Raw genomic sequence first — 15,858 nt, 5'->3', positions numbered from 1 at the left:
GATATAACTTTTGCTATGTTTCTGTCATCCTATGATATATGCTGTATATAGTGACTGGTGAATATCATAATGCTGTCTGTTCCCATTTGATCTGAAGGTGAGATACAACGTTTGGAAGGGAATATGAATGGCTCTAGCTCAGTGCATTAGTCAGGAGCAAGTCAGCAAAATAGAGGCGACACCAGGTAGTTTATCAGATGAACTTTAATATGGCAAACTTGTTGCACACTTGTTAGTATCGGTGAGAGAGCCAACAGGAGAGATGAGCAACTGCAGGGAATTGCTATCAGCCCTGGAGATGAAAGGACCAAGAGAAGAAGAAGTGATGCTATCAGGGTCCACGAGCCAGGGCCACTCAGAGAGAACCAGAAATATGGTAGGCACTGCTCAGGGGAAGCAGGGACCACGGAGGAGATGCAGACACCACTGGATACATATTCCAAAGCAGAGAGGAGCTATAAATACCCTGGCTTTTTCCTTCCTTCCTTGCTTATATCCCCTGCCAGTGCCTCCTATTAGCTGAACCTAACTGGAAATGTGATTTGTAGATGCCACCACCATCGAGACCAGAGCAGAAGAAGGCTGGGGATGGATCTGAGAACAAACAGGCAATGTGACATATTCTAGGGCTTCCTGCAAGCACAAAAGGCACACCAAATATTCCAGGAAAAGTAAAAACAAAGGACTGAGTCTTTCTAAAGTCTTTTGATCAAGGACTTGAGTATTATACCACTGTGATCATAGAATCTTTCATGAAGCCACCCTATCTTCTATTTGATGGGCGAAATTCATTTAATAGGAAATGAAACTTCAGTGCCTCATATACCAAGCAAAGTAGCACATACTCCTGGGAGAGAGAGTATGTATTCTTTTCATTCTTTCTGTTCCTTTCTTTCTAGATATTGTGTGCCTATTAGTCAGCAGCTGCAGAGATAAAAACTTGAATAAGACACGGTTTCCACTCTCAAGTAGCACACAGTTTAATGGTATAAACATATCAATGGTTATAACTGTGTATATTATGAGCTAAAATGGATTTATATAAACAGTGAGCTATGAGACCCTAGGGGAAGGAATAACCAACACAGTCTGAGACAGGGACTGGGTAAGACATTATGGAAAAAAAACATTTGACTGGGTCTTGAAGAGTAAATAGGAGTAAAAAACGGGGAGAGAAGATGCTAAGAAAAAGAATGAGGCACGATGAAAGAATTCATTGGGCCTACTATGGATAATCAAAACAAAACCCGTTGTTGTAGAGTTGATTCGGACTCATAGTGACCCTATAGGACAGAGCAGAACTGCCCCGTAGCGTTTTCAAGGCTGTAAATCTTTGTGGAAGCAGACTGTTACATCTTTCTCTCGCAGAGCAGATGGTGGATTTCACCTTTCAGTTAACAGCCGAGCACTTAACTGCTGCGCAACCAGGACTCCTCTTCTGTGAATACTTGACTTAAATTCACAGTAGGAGGGGAACAAAATCTAAGTTTCATTAATACATAGCCACACCCACGTATGCTCATGGAAGGCATTATTGTTCAGTCCCAGTATGTTTTCCAAATGAGCCTGGACACAACCACAGAATCCTTCTAAACGCAGGGCTGCTGACATCTGTTTGTAATTGACCAGTGATTGCACTATGAAATAAAACCTTCTGCTCTCTTTGCACCTATGTGTCATTGATGGGTAGCATATTTTATATGGTGAGGGCAATAGGTAATTGAAAGAAGGTAGAGAGGAAGATTATGAAGGTAGGAAAGAATGCTGGAAAGGGAAGCTGACAGCACTGATATCTCAATTCAATGTGTGGACTTAGAACAACCCTGTGGTCAAAACAAAGATAATGCATTCCTTGCAGTGGCTGCAACTAGGTTTCAGGAAGTGAATTTCCAATTGCTGTACACCGTGTTTGATGACCTTTCAAAGTTATGTCTGAGTCTGTGAGGGAAGGCATAGTGGAGATAGTGTCTGTCTACAAAATCAGTGTGACATTCTGGATTTTTCTGTACTGGAGATGATCACTATCTATATCTATAATAAAATTTGGTGTCTAGAAATATTCTGGGTTTCCCCCTGCTCCTTCAACCGCTCCTGCTCTGGTTCCTTTGCTGTCCCCTTTTTTCCCGGGCCCCTTAAGTGCGAGTGTACCTCAGTGAAGCAAATCAGGGTTGTACTTTTGCACAGTAAAGATCGTAGGCTGAATTTTAGGGTGGAGTTTCTTAATTTAACCACAGTGGATTCTTTTTTCCTCTGATGATATTGTTGTTGGTTGTATTTTTGTGTGCCGTCGAGTCGATTCCAACTCGTAGTTACGTTATAGGACAGAGCAGAACAGCCCCATAGGGTTTCCTAGGCTGAAATCTTTACAGGAGCAAATTTCCAGGTCTTTTCTCCTGCAGAGTGGCTGGTGGGTTCGAACTACCAATCTTTTGGATAGCAGTCGAGCCCTTAAGCATTGCACCATCAGGGCTCCTTTCCTGGGATATTAGGTTGCATAAACATTGGGCTGTGGTGTAGCTTGAGGTTTGCCATGCTTTTGTGCTTACATACAGTTGTGGATCAATAAATCAGCATCTTGGAACTGATAACGAGACAGATTTAGTGAATACAGTACTTCAAGGTACACATTAAGTATTGTTTGTCTAAAATTTTAGTATCATATTTTTATATTAACTGGAAATTAACTTAAAATGCTTAAAGGAAAATAAAAGACTTATCACCACCCCATGCATTTCCAGCAGATTTCTAGTGGCTTCTAATGCTAAACAAAGATGCCTATAGAACATTAATGAGAAAGAGGAAACTGTAACTATACATTAATAACCATTTCATGAACCATCTGTTCTTTCTGTTGTGTTGGCATGTAGAATTTCCCCAGGTGTCTTGTACGTCTGAGAGTTAGAGGTTTGTGTTAAATGTTGTTTTTCCCACATGAGGGCATCAGTGCTCTAAGCAGCTTTAGAACTCACCCTCCTAACCTGTCTTTAAGAGCTCTGTTTTGAGAAAATGAGAACACTTTACGAGCCTGATACATCTTAGACTATATAAAATTAGCATTTGGTTTATTTTCCTAGAAAAGTCATTCATTCTTTTCTTTTGCTCATTTAGCAGTGGAATGGTGCCTTCTTACATGGGGGAAGGAAAGAAGAGATGACACACCTGTGACATTGCCATTCCTCATGCCAATTTATACCTTCCCAGTCAGCCGGGGTCAGTTAGTTTATGTTACATTGAAATGACTTGTAGAATTTAGATGAGCAGTAATACCACAGCACATGTTCATTTGCAATGAAAATTATAACCCACTTTTAAAGGTCTGTGGGTATTATGTGTTCACATTCCATAGGTTTCCTTTCACAGCTCAGGATACAGCCGTCACACATTACCCTTGGTTAATTCTAAATTTCACACTTGTAGTTGAGAGTAGCTCAAGGTAAGGATGTAGATAAAACTAACGTAGATAGACCCAGGTATATTACTCTCAGTCTAGTTATTGGCATAAAGACTAAGAGTTAGTTGGCAGGAACTTTCAATGGCTTGCCTCTCACCTACCAGTTAAGAATAAATTAATCACCACAGCATTGACGTCATCCACAATAAGCCCTGACCTGCTCTTCTACCCTTATCTCTGCCTACTCCATTCTCAGATGGCTATGAGTTCCACCCAGACTGATAATTCGTACATTACTTTCAACACACTGCAAAGGCATTTCACACTTTATTGCCTTTTCTCCCTCTGCTCATTGCACCTGAAATATCATCCTTTGGCCCTGTATGCATCTGATAGACTCTGAACTCCCTTTCAAGATCTGTGTGGACCCCTTTGATGGTGGCCGTGTCAAATAATCATGAAGCAATAGTTCAGTTACTTCTTGACAAAGGGGCGGATGTAAGTATAAAGAACGAGTTCGGCAAAGGTGTCCTAGAAATGGCCAGAGTTTTTGACAGAATGTAGTTTCCTTACTAGAAAAAAGGAAAGAAAAGCAAATGCTGACGTCTTCTGCCCTCTGATCAGAGCACCACATTTCTACAGAATCCAAGTAAAACAAGGCAAGACACGACTGTTGAACTAGAAATGTGAAATTCTGCATCTTCAAGGGCTATACATTTATTAATTATTTGAAGATTCACAGTGACATTATTGTAACATACAACTGTTCCCACTTTGAAATACATCTTTGTACCTTATATATGTATATATATACACCAGTCCATGGTATATTCAGTATTCTTTGCCAACACCATAATTTAAAGGCATCAATTCTTCTTTGGTCTTCCTTATTCATTCTCCAGCTTTCACTTGGATATGAGGCGATTGAAAATACCATGGCTTGGGTCAGGTGCACCTTAGTCCTCAAAGTGTCATCTTTGCTTTTTAACACTTTAAAAAAGGTATTTTGCAGCAGATTTGCCCAATGCAAATGGTTAAGGTTGTGTGTCAACTTGACAGGGCCATAATTCTCAGTGGTTTGACAGTTATGATGCAGTTTGACAGCGATGTAATAATGTAATCACCTCCATGATGAGATCTGCTATGAGCAGCTAATCAGTTGAGAAGGAGTTTCCTTTGGGGTGTGGTCTACATCCAATATAGGTGAACCTTCTGGCAAAGCTCTCTGGCTTTTGCTGTCTCCGGATCCTATAGCTGGCTCCTCATCTGACCTCCAATTCTTGGGACTTGAGTAAGCAGTTTATGTACTGATCTGGGGATTCGTCAGCCTCCACAGCCTGTTAGCCAGCAGCCTGCCTTCTTACCTGCCGATCTTGGGATTTGTCAGCCTCCACAGCCTGTGAGCCAGCAGCCTGCTATCTTGCCTGCTGATCCTGGGATTTGTCAGAATCCGCAGCTTGTGAGCCAGAGGCCTCCTATCTGACCTGCTGATCTTGGGTTCGCCAGCCCATGCAGCTATGTGACTTAGGAGAAGCCTCCAGCCTGACCCATGGACTTGAGACTTTCCATCCTCTACAACTGCATGAGCCATTTCCTTGATATAAATCTCTCTATAAAACCAAACGAAACCCATTGCCATGAAGTTGCTACCACCTCATAGCAACCCTATGGGACAGAGAAGAACTGCCCCACAGGGTTTCCAAGGAGTGGCTTGTGGATTTGAACTGCCAGCCTTTTGGTTAGCAGCCTGAACACTTAACCATTGTGCCACCAGGGCTCCTCTCTCTGTCTCTCTTTCTGTATATATATATATATATACATATATATATATATATATACACACATACACCCATATATATACACACGTCAGTGATTTTGCTTCTCTAGAGAACCCAGTCCAAGATTGGATTTCTTGACTGCTGCTTGCATGGGCATCGATTGTGGATCCAAGTAAAATGAAATCCTTGACAACTTCAACGTTTTGTCCGTTTATCATGATGTTGCGCATTGGTCCAGTTGTTAGGATTTTTGTTTTCTTTATGTTGACGTCTAATCCATACTGAAGGTTACAGTGTTTGATCTTCATCAGCAAGTGCTTCAAGTCCTCTTCACTTTCAGCAAGCAAGATTGTGTCATCTGCATAACACAGGTTGTTAATAAGTCTTCCTTCAATTCTAATGCTCCATTCTTCTTCCTATAGTCCAGCTTCTCAGATTATTTGCTCAGCATACAGATTGAGTAAGTATGATGAAAGGATACAACTATGACACACACCTTTCCTGATTTTAAACCATGAAGTATCACTTTGTTCTGTTCGAACTACTACCTCTTGGTCTACGTATCCTATCCACATGAGCACAATTAAGTGTTCTGAAATTCCCATTCTTCACAACGTTATCCATAATTTGTTATGATCCACACAGTCTAACGCATTTGCATAGTCAATAAAACACAAGTAAACATCTTTCTGGTATTATTTACTTTCAGCCATGATCCATCTGACATAGCAATGATATCCCTTATTCCCCATCCTCTTCTGAGTCTGGCTTGAATTTCTGGCAATTCCCTGTCAATGTACTGCTGCAACAACTTTTGAGTGATCTTCAGCAAAATTTTACTTATGTGTGATATTGATATTGTTTGATAATTTCCACATTCTGTTGGATCACTTCTCTTTGGAATGATCATATATATGATCAAATCAGTTGCCAGGTAGCCGTCTTCCAAATTTCTTATCATAGACTAGTAAGTACTTCAAGCATTTTATCCATTTGTTGAAACATCTCAATTGGTATTCTGTCAGTTTCTGGAGCCTTATTTTTCATCAATAACTTCAGTGCAGCTTGGACGTCTTCCTTCAGTACCATTGGTTCTTGATCATATGCTACCTCCTGAAATGGTTGAATGTTGACCAATTCTTTTTGGTACAGTGACTCTGTGAATCCCTTCCATCTCCTTTTGATGCTTCCTGCTTCATTCATTATTTTGCCCATAGAATCCTTCAAAATTGCAACTTAAGGCTTGAGTTTTTCCTTCAGTTCTTTCAGCTTGATAAATGCCAAGTGTGTTCTTTTCTTTTGATTTTCTAACTCAAGGTCTTTGAATATGTCATTATAGTTCTTTACTTTGTCTTCTTGAGTCACCCTTTGAAATTATCTGTTCAGGTCTTTTACTTCATCATTTCTTGCATTCGCTTTAGCTGTACATGTTCACGAGCATGTCTCAGAGTCTCTTCTGGCATCCATTTTGGTCTTTTCTTTCTTTCCTGTCTTTTTAATGACCTTTTGCTTTCTTCATGTATGATGTCCTTGATGTCATCCCACAGTTCATCTGGTCTTCAGTCATTAGTGTTCAATGCATCAAATCTATTCTTGAGATGGTCTCTAAATTCAAGTGGGATATACTCAAGTTCCTGTTTTGGCTCCTGTGGACATGTTTTAATTTTCTATAGCTTCAGCTTGAACTTGCATATGAGCAGTTGATGGTCTGTTCTGCCTTTGGCCCCTGGCCTTGTTCTGACTGATGATATCAAGTTTCTCCATTGTCTCTTTCCACAGATGCAGTCGATTTGATTCCTATGGTTTCCATCTGGTGAGGTCCACGTGTATAGTCACCAGTTATGTTGTTGAAAAACAGTATTTGCAATGAATAAGTTGTTGGTCTTGAAAAATTCTACAATGTGATCTCTGGCATCGTTTTTATCATTGTCTTAGGCTGGGTTCTCTACAGAAGCAAAACCAGTAAAGCGTATAAATATACATATATATAGAGAGAGATTTACAGCAAGGAAATGGCTCACGTGGTTTTTAGAGGTTGTAGTGTCCCAAGTCCATGGGACAAGAAAGAGGCTTCTCCTGACTCATGTAGCTGAAGGGGCTGGTGAACCTAAGATCGGCAGGCTGGAAAGCAGGGCTGTTGCTTATAGGCTGTGAAGATTGATGAATCTCAAGATCAGCAGGCAAGACCACAGGTAAGCTGCTGGCTCAAGTCCCAAGAGCCGGAGGTCAGATGAACAGGAGCCAACTGCAGGATCCAGAACAAGCAAAAGCCCTGGCAAGGAGAGCAGGAAGGACTAGGCAGAGGGCGGAGAGATGAAGGCTGAAGGGGCAGTGAGCCGCCACAGGCACTGCCTTCCCGAGTACCACTCACTGCAGATCCCATTGTGGGGGTGATCACGTATCAGATCTCAACAGGGAACATAACATTATGCAACTGCCAAAACACTGAGAATCATGGCCTAGCCAAGTTGACACACAATCTTAACCATCACAGTCACCAAGGCTGTATTTTCCAACTACTGGTCCTTCTTTGTTTCCATCTTTTGCATTCCAATCACCAGTAATTATCAATGCATCTTGACTGCATGTATGATCAACTTCAACTGTGGAAGTTGTTAAAAATCTTCAGTTTCTTCATGTTTGGCATTAATGGTTGGTGCGTAAATTTAAATAATAGTTGTATTAACTGGTCTTCCTTGTAGGTGTATGGATATTATCTTACCACTGACAGTATTATATTTCAGGATAGATCTTGAAATGTTGTTTTTGTCAATGAATTTGATGCCTTTCCTCTTCAATTTGTCATTCCTGGCATAGTACATCATATGATTGTCCTAATTAAAATGTCCAATAACAGTCCATTTCAGCTCACTAATGCCTAGGTTATCTATCTTCAAGTATTCCATTTCTTTGTTGACAGCTTCAAATTTTCCGAGATTCATACTTCATACTTTCCATTTTCTGAATATTAATGGGTGTTTGCAGCAGTTTCTTCTCATTTTGAGTTGTGCCACATCAGTAAATGAAGGTCCCAAAAGCTTGATTCCATCCATGTTGTTAAGATCAACTCTACTTTGAGGAGGCAGCTCTTCCCCAGTCATATTTTGAGCCCCTTTTGACCTGAGTGGCTCATTTTCCAGCACTATATCAGACAATGTTCTGCTGCTATTCATAAGGTTTTCACTGGCCAATTTTTTCAGAAGTAGATTGCCAGGTCCTTCTTCCTAGCCTATCTTAGTTTGGAAGCTCTGCTGAAATCTGTCCACCATGGGTGACCCTGCTGGTATTTGAAATACAGTGGCATAGCTTCTAGCATCACAGCAACAATGCAAGCCATCACAGTATGACAAACTGACAGACTAGTGGTGGAGATATATATATATATATATATATATATATATATAGTCAGTATGAGTTGGAATTGACTCACTGTCAACTAGTTTTTAGATATGTGTGCATACATATACACACACACGCACAGTTTTAGCAAATAACTCTCCCACATAAATAACATACCCACACATAGAACACTCATAGAGTGCATAGGATAATAACGCACAAGGGGGTTGTGTGGTTGGCAAAAAAAACGTATAATGCACCTGTTATTTGCATACAAATATGGTATGTATATGTACGTATATAAGGAGCACTGGTGGTGCAATGACTAAGGGCTTGGCTGCTAACCAAAAGGTTGGTGGTTTGAAGCCATCAATGGCTCTGCCTAAGAAAGACCTAGCTATCTGGTCCCATAAAGTTTACAGCCTATGAAACCTTATGGGTGCAGCTCTACTCTGTCCCATGGGGTCACTATGAGTTGAAATCAACTTGACAGTGCCAAATGACAATAATAACAACAACAACATGTACATATATACATTCACATGTATGCATATATAGTGTTCAGATACACACACATATATCTAACGACTATTTTGAAAGAAGTAGAATTGGAATTAGTTATAATTTTCTGTTAAAGTAACAAAATATGGTTGAGCCAACCTAGTCTTCTACCATTTCTACCATTTAGGGCCTGAGACTGGTTTTTCTGCCTAATACTTCGTATTTCTGTGTGACATCAAAGACTTGCTCAGTTCTCTCCCAGCTTCATGTATTTTCTGATTCAATGTGGCTGAGTTTTATAGGAACTTTTCTTCCATACTCACGAAGCTTCTTTCAAAAGATTTTGAAAAATCCTCTGGTCTGTTCAGGAACAGTCATGCATGAAGATGAACTGTCTTTGTTCTGTGGTTGAACAACTTCCACTCTTGGAACACCCCTAGGGGAATGCATTGAACTGATGCTCTATCATTAGCTTGTCTTGCCTCTTCTCTCCTTCCTTCTCACTACTGGTGAACTTTAAGAGTTTGAGTTGTTCCCAAAAATCCTAAAACTGCTTTTGGATCTTGACCAAGTGAAGAAAAATGGGAAACAAGATATAGCAGCCAACATGTTACGTGGTCTTCTTTGTATCCTGCTATTTTTTTTTTCTTCTTTAATTTCCTGATGGATTCTCTAGCTGAGCTAGAATTTGGGTTTGTCACCAAGCAGTGAACTTCAGCATTCTAAGTTTACAAACAAAGATCTTGTCCTCAGTAGAAGATGTATTTATGTAATTCTAGAACCCTGGGTTTTGGGGGTATAGGGATATGCAGGGGTAGAGGGTATTAACTACAGCCTAGAATAGGTTTACAGTGGTGAAACTAAATAATCGTGCAAATTCTCAATGCGACTCAGACACAACTCTTTTATCTTGCCTTAATCACCAATCTCACTGAGAAGTTAATATGAATTATTATAATCCTCATCTCATTTTCTCTCTTCGCTCTGTCATTGAGACCTGGCCATCGGTTTGTATGGTTTTCTCTTCTGTATTTTGCTTATCCGACCTAATAGGTCACAATGAACTAATACCTCCCACACAGCTCATCTTAAAAGGCTGCATCTCATTTCCTCCCTGTTTGACTGCCCACTTGTTTAATAATCACATCACTAGATTTGTTTCCGGATCTCTGTTTTGGTTTCCCGAAGCCATTATTCCGTTTTTGTATTTTCTCCTGAGGTTAATTCTCCTTTCTCTCTATTCCCCTGGACTTTCCCCCCTTTCATTCCTTCTCTCACCTCTTTTACTTTCTTCACTTCTTACTTTTTTCTTACTCTTATCCAGTCTTATGCACGACTAACGGGACCACAATCCAAAGACCTTGCATGGATGTAGTGCTCCATCTATTAATCCATCTATTGGACTATAAAACCTTTGCAGCAAGAGGAAGAAAAAAAAGGCTATAAATCAAAATCCCCGTCATTAACAATAGTACCAAGCCCTTCAAAAGACCTCAAGCCCTCAAGCAGCTTAGACCCATAAGGACTCTCTAATCAACAGGCAACAGAGAAAAAAATATTTTTATACCCATGATAGGTTGGGTTTTTTAAGAAAATGCATTAGTCAGTTCTTGCTGGTGACACTAGGGAATTCTGTTTTTTAACTCTGGCCAGGTTATGCCCTTTTACAGCAGAAAGTCTTGGAAATATTAGTTTATTTTATCAGAAGCAGTGGGGGTTCATATTACGGCTGTTTCAACACTACTTTCTGGCAGATATGATTTGTTGTTGCAAGATTGAAGGCAGACCACACAAGAGTCTGCTGTCTTGCTATAGCTGATAATTACTGAAGGCCTGGCAATGACCTCCTTGGCAGTTTAAACCTACCAAGCTGCACCACAAAATAAAGGCCTGGCAATCTGCTTCCATAAATATTACAGCCAAGAAAACTCTATGGAGCATTTCTACTCTGTCACACATAAGGTTGCCATGAGTCAGAATTGACTTGACAGCAAAGAGTTTGGTTTGGTTTTTGGCCTTGATTCAACTGATTGAGGAGGACTTTTGTTCTTATAGCTACAAAAATCACCTAAATGCAAGAGAACTTGGAGCACAAGGAAGGCAAGGATGCTATGACATTAATCAGCACTAATATACGTAAACCAAGTGGAGCAGTGTAAGCTCTGGTCAGTAGCATCATGTTTGATGAGGAGCAATGCTTACTAGTCGTTTATGGAGAGACTTTTGTAGCTAATATCACCAAACTGTACACCAGGAAGAAAGGGGGAGTGGAGAAATGGCAAATAGAATGTTATATATAATGTTACAATAAAGACAGCAGCCAAAAAAAAAAAAAAAAAGACTGGCACTATTGGTACTGCATAAGCACAAGCAAACACCTCATGGGAATAATTTTTTTGGTCCAAAGGTTTAGGGGCATGGTGTTGTGGGCCTCTCAGGTCAATTGGCCTAATAACGCTTTTACAGTTTCTGCTTTTTAGTTTCTGTTCTTAGAGTAGGGCCAGGGCTCTTAAAAGCTTAGGAATAGCCACCCAAAATACATCAGCTGGTCTCTATTTGCCTGGAGCAACAGAGGAAGAAGGAGACCCAGGAATCTGAGATAAAACCTCAAAATGTCAGTAACCTAAATCAACACAGGTTTATATCTCATTTATTCTCCATGTCCGTCATGGAACGGTGCGGGGCTGTGCTCATTGTAGCCCCTCAGGGCCCTAGACGAATGGAGCACCCATCTTCCTGGAAGTTGCCATTCACTGAGGGAGAAAGACCTAGTGTCTCCAACTAGCAGTTAAATGCTCTTCCCTGAAAGTGATGCCCATTATTTCTGTTGACAACTCCTTGGCCAAATGGTCACATGGCCCCGTTTCAGACACTAGAGTGTCAGGAAGTACAATCTTACCACGTACCCAGAAGAATAAATGGATGTATGTTTGTGAACAGCATCAATAATTACCACAAGCTGTGAAAAATATAAATCTAATTCTGCCTTCACAAATTTACAGTCAGTAGTGTATGGAGGGGTATAGGGGAAGTGAGAGAAAGTGGTGGGAGAGAGACTCAGACAAGTGTACAATTTCAGAGCAGTGAAGTCCCTGGGTGGAGCAAATGGTTAAGCACTCGGCTGTTAACTGAAAGGTTGGCGGTTCAAGGCCCAGGGTGCCTCAGAAGAAAGGTCTGGTGATCTACTTCTAAAAAAATTAGTCATTGAAAACCCTACGGAGCACGGTTCTACTCTGACACACATGGGGTCACCATGAGTCAGAATCGACTTGATGGGAATTAGTATTAGTGATAAAGGAACTAAAATGTCCAGTGGGGGCACCCAAGTGGAATACCTGGCCCAGGGTTGAGGATCATGAAAGGTTTCCTAAGTAAATCTGAGACCTGAGGTGTGGTATAAATCCTCCAAGTGACAAAGTTTATTATATTCAATCCTCACAACAACCCTAAAATGTAGGAATGAATAATCCTCTTTTATAAGCAGTGAAATTGAGGCTCAGAGAGATCACACAGGAACCAAAAGTAGAATCCAGCCCAGCTCTCTCCAAAGCCCCCACTTTTAACCACTCAGCCAGATCTGAAGGAGGAGCCTTTCCTAGTAGGCTTTTCAAAAGGAATAGCAGTTGTGTTTAACTTTAAAGAAATCAGGTTAAAAATACCTAAAAAGAACACCTGTGATCTCAATTGAGGTTAATTTTGTACAGCACAAATTATAACACAATTCCAAAATACTAATTGCCACATGAGTCATTAAATCTATCATGAGAGGGGGAGATCCAGTGGTACTAATTAAATAGTATATTTCTGTAAAAGCAGTAATTTGAAGGTTGTGTTGGAACAAAACAATTCTGGGATTCTGCTGTTCATAAACCCAAGTGAATGAATGCAACAATGGTTTATTTACATAGCGCTGAAACTGTACGCAACACAGCACCTTACCACACAGGGAATATGCTGAATACAAACACATGGACCTGACTGTTTATTTCTTCAGTTGGCTGTGGGTTACCAGTGTTTAGAGAAGGATAGTGTCATTGAAGAAATTTACACAAAAAGGTTTATTCAAGTCCCCATATGCAAGAGTTTATGAACACAGAAAGCCTGGCATATCAGTAAATGTATCCAGCCCCCAAATGACACTAAAAAAATGTTGCCTTGTGCCAGCAGGCCATAAAATCAAGGCAACACACAATTAAGGGTAAAAAGTGCTATATATCCTCCAACACCTAAGAGGGTGGCCACATAACAACTCCCTAAATGCACCTTTTCGGTATATAAAGCAGTAGACAATAGACAGAATGCATCATTTGTAGTGGGTGGGGGGAAAAGCAGAGAAAACAATTTCTCTTAAGTATAATATTAAAAAAAAAAACTGTATACAGAGCTTTTGTTTTCCAAGCTTTCTGGCGGTACTAAAAGCAATTTCGTTGCTTCTACCTTGTTACCTACATTTTAACAGATCAATTTCGTCTTCTCATTTCTCCTTGCAAATCTTCAGAGCCAGCCAGCCCAGAAGTGGGGCATTTGCTTAGTGCTTTGAGGCCTCAGGAAGATGCCCATGTTGCTGTTTCAGATAACTGGCAGCCCCAGCTGACGACCCGAAATTCCCCAGAGTCTCTGCGGAGGCAACCACCTATTGATTTACTAATTTTTCATCACCAGAAGGCATGGATTTCCTTTTTTACTAATTATATACTTAATTTGAAATCAGAAAAGGGCAACGGATAATGCATATTGTGTGTCGGTTAACCTTCTCCAGTCAACCTTCTCAGGTCCCTCCCCGTATCGAATATGAGGAGAGAAAATTAAAGAGTACACAGAGGAAGGCAATTCTGTCTCCAAGACCAACCAAGATAAGGCTCCTACAGGCTTCAGAAAAAAGCACAAAGGCCCTTCATTCCTCCTTTCAGTTTTGGGATTTGGCCCTGATAGGAGGTGTATGATTCCAAGACCTTAGCTCTGATCTCTATCAGAACTGTCAGGATGGAACGGAAGTGTTCTCTCCCGGAATCACAGAATGGTAGTCCTGGAAATAGACTTTGCTCCCTGGATGTTTTAATTGATTTTGCAGTTGGATACTATGGCTTGAACCAGGAGAACACTTTCATAATGTGAAGACAAATAGATAGCTGCCTACGAGTCGACTCTGACTCATGGTGACCTGTGTACATCAGAACAAAACATCGACTGGTCCTTCGTCATCCTCGGGATTCCTGGCATGTCCAAATCCACCGTTTCGGCTGTTATGTCAGTCTGTCTCACTGAGGATTTCCCTCACTGGCCCTCTATTTCATCAAACATGATGTCCCCCACCAGCAATCGATCCCTCCTGATGATATGTCCAAAGCAAGTGAGACAGACAATGTTCTGTTGTGAGCTATAGGGCTTTCTTTTTTTTGTTGTTGTTGTTGAGACAATCTATTTTTTTTTTATTGTACTTTAGATGAAGGTTTACAGAACAAACTAGTTTCTCATTAAACAGTTAGTACACATATTGTTTTATGACATTGGTTGACAACCCCACGACATGTCAACACTCTCCCTTCTCGACCTTGGGTTCTCTATCACCAGCTTTCCTGACACCTCGTGCCTTCCAGTCCTTGCCTTTTGGCTGGTGTGCCCCTTTAGTCTCATTTTGTTTTATGGGCCTGTCTAATCTTCGGCTAAAGGGTGAACCTCGGGGGTGACTTCATTACTGAGCTGAAAGGGTGTCTGGGGGCCATATTCTCGGGGTTTCTCCAGTCACTGTCAGGCCAGTAAGTCTGGTCTTTATTTGTGAGTTTGAATTTTCTTCTACGTTTTTCTCCAGCTCTGTCCAGGACCGTCTATTAAGATACCTGTCAGAGCAGTTAGTGGTGGTGGCTGGGCACCATCTAGTTGTACTGGACTCAGTCTGGTGGAGGCTGTGGTAGTTGTGGTCCATTAGTCCTTTGAGCTGATCTTCCTTGTATCTTTAGTTTTCTTCATTCTCCCTTGCTCCTGAAGGGGTGAGACCAGTGGAATATATTAGTTGGCTGCTCACAGGCTTTTAAGACCCCAGATGCTACTCACCAAAGTGGATTGTAGAACATTTTATTTATAAACTACGTTATGCCAATTGAGCTGGATGCTCCCTGAGACCATGGTCCCCACAGCCCTCAGCCCAGCAATTCAGTCCCTCAGGGAATTTGGATGTGTCTATGGAGCTTCCATGACCTTGCCATGTACAAGTTGTGCTGCCTTTCCCAGTATGGTGTACTGCCTTACCCTTCACCCTTCTAGTTACCACTTATCTATTGTCTGTTCAGTGTTTTTCCATCTCCACCCCTCCCCTCCCTTGTAACCGTCAAAGATTGTTTCTTTTTGTGTGTAAACCTTTCAATGAGTTTTTACAGTAGTGTCTCATACAATATTTGTCCTTTTGTGATTGACTTATTTCACTCAGCATGATGCCCTCCAGATTCATCCATGTTGTGAGATGCGTTGCAGATTCATCATAGTTCTTTATCGTTGCGTAGTGTTCCATTGTGTGTATGTACCATAGTTTGTTTATCCATTCATCTGCTGATGGGCATCTAGGTTGTTTCCATCTTTTTGCTGTTGTGAACAATGCTGCAGTGAATATGGGTGTGCTTGCATATGTCCATTCGTGTGATGACTCTTATTCTCTAGGAAATATTCCTAGGAGTGGGATCAGATGGTATTTCTATTTCTAGCTTTCTAAACAAGCGCCACATCATTTTCCAAAATCGTCGTATCATTTTGCATTCCCACCAGCAGTGCATAAGAGTTCCGATCTCCCCGCAGCCTCTCCAACTTTGTTATTTCCAGTGTTTTTGATTCATGCCAGTAATGCCGGGGTGAGATGGT

This window comes from Trichechus manatus, unplaced genomic scaffold, assembly GCF_000243295.1.
Source record: "Trichechus manatus latirostris isolate Lorelei unplaced genomic scaffold, TriManLat1.0 scaffold00082, whole genome shotgun sequence".
Taxonomy (NCBI): Eukaryota; Metazoa; Chordata; class Mammalia; order Sirenia; family Trichechidae; genus Trichechus; species Trichechus manatus.
The sequence above is the reverse complement of the archived record's forward strand: the minus strand, read 5'-3'. Positions refer to the sequence as shown.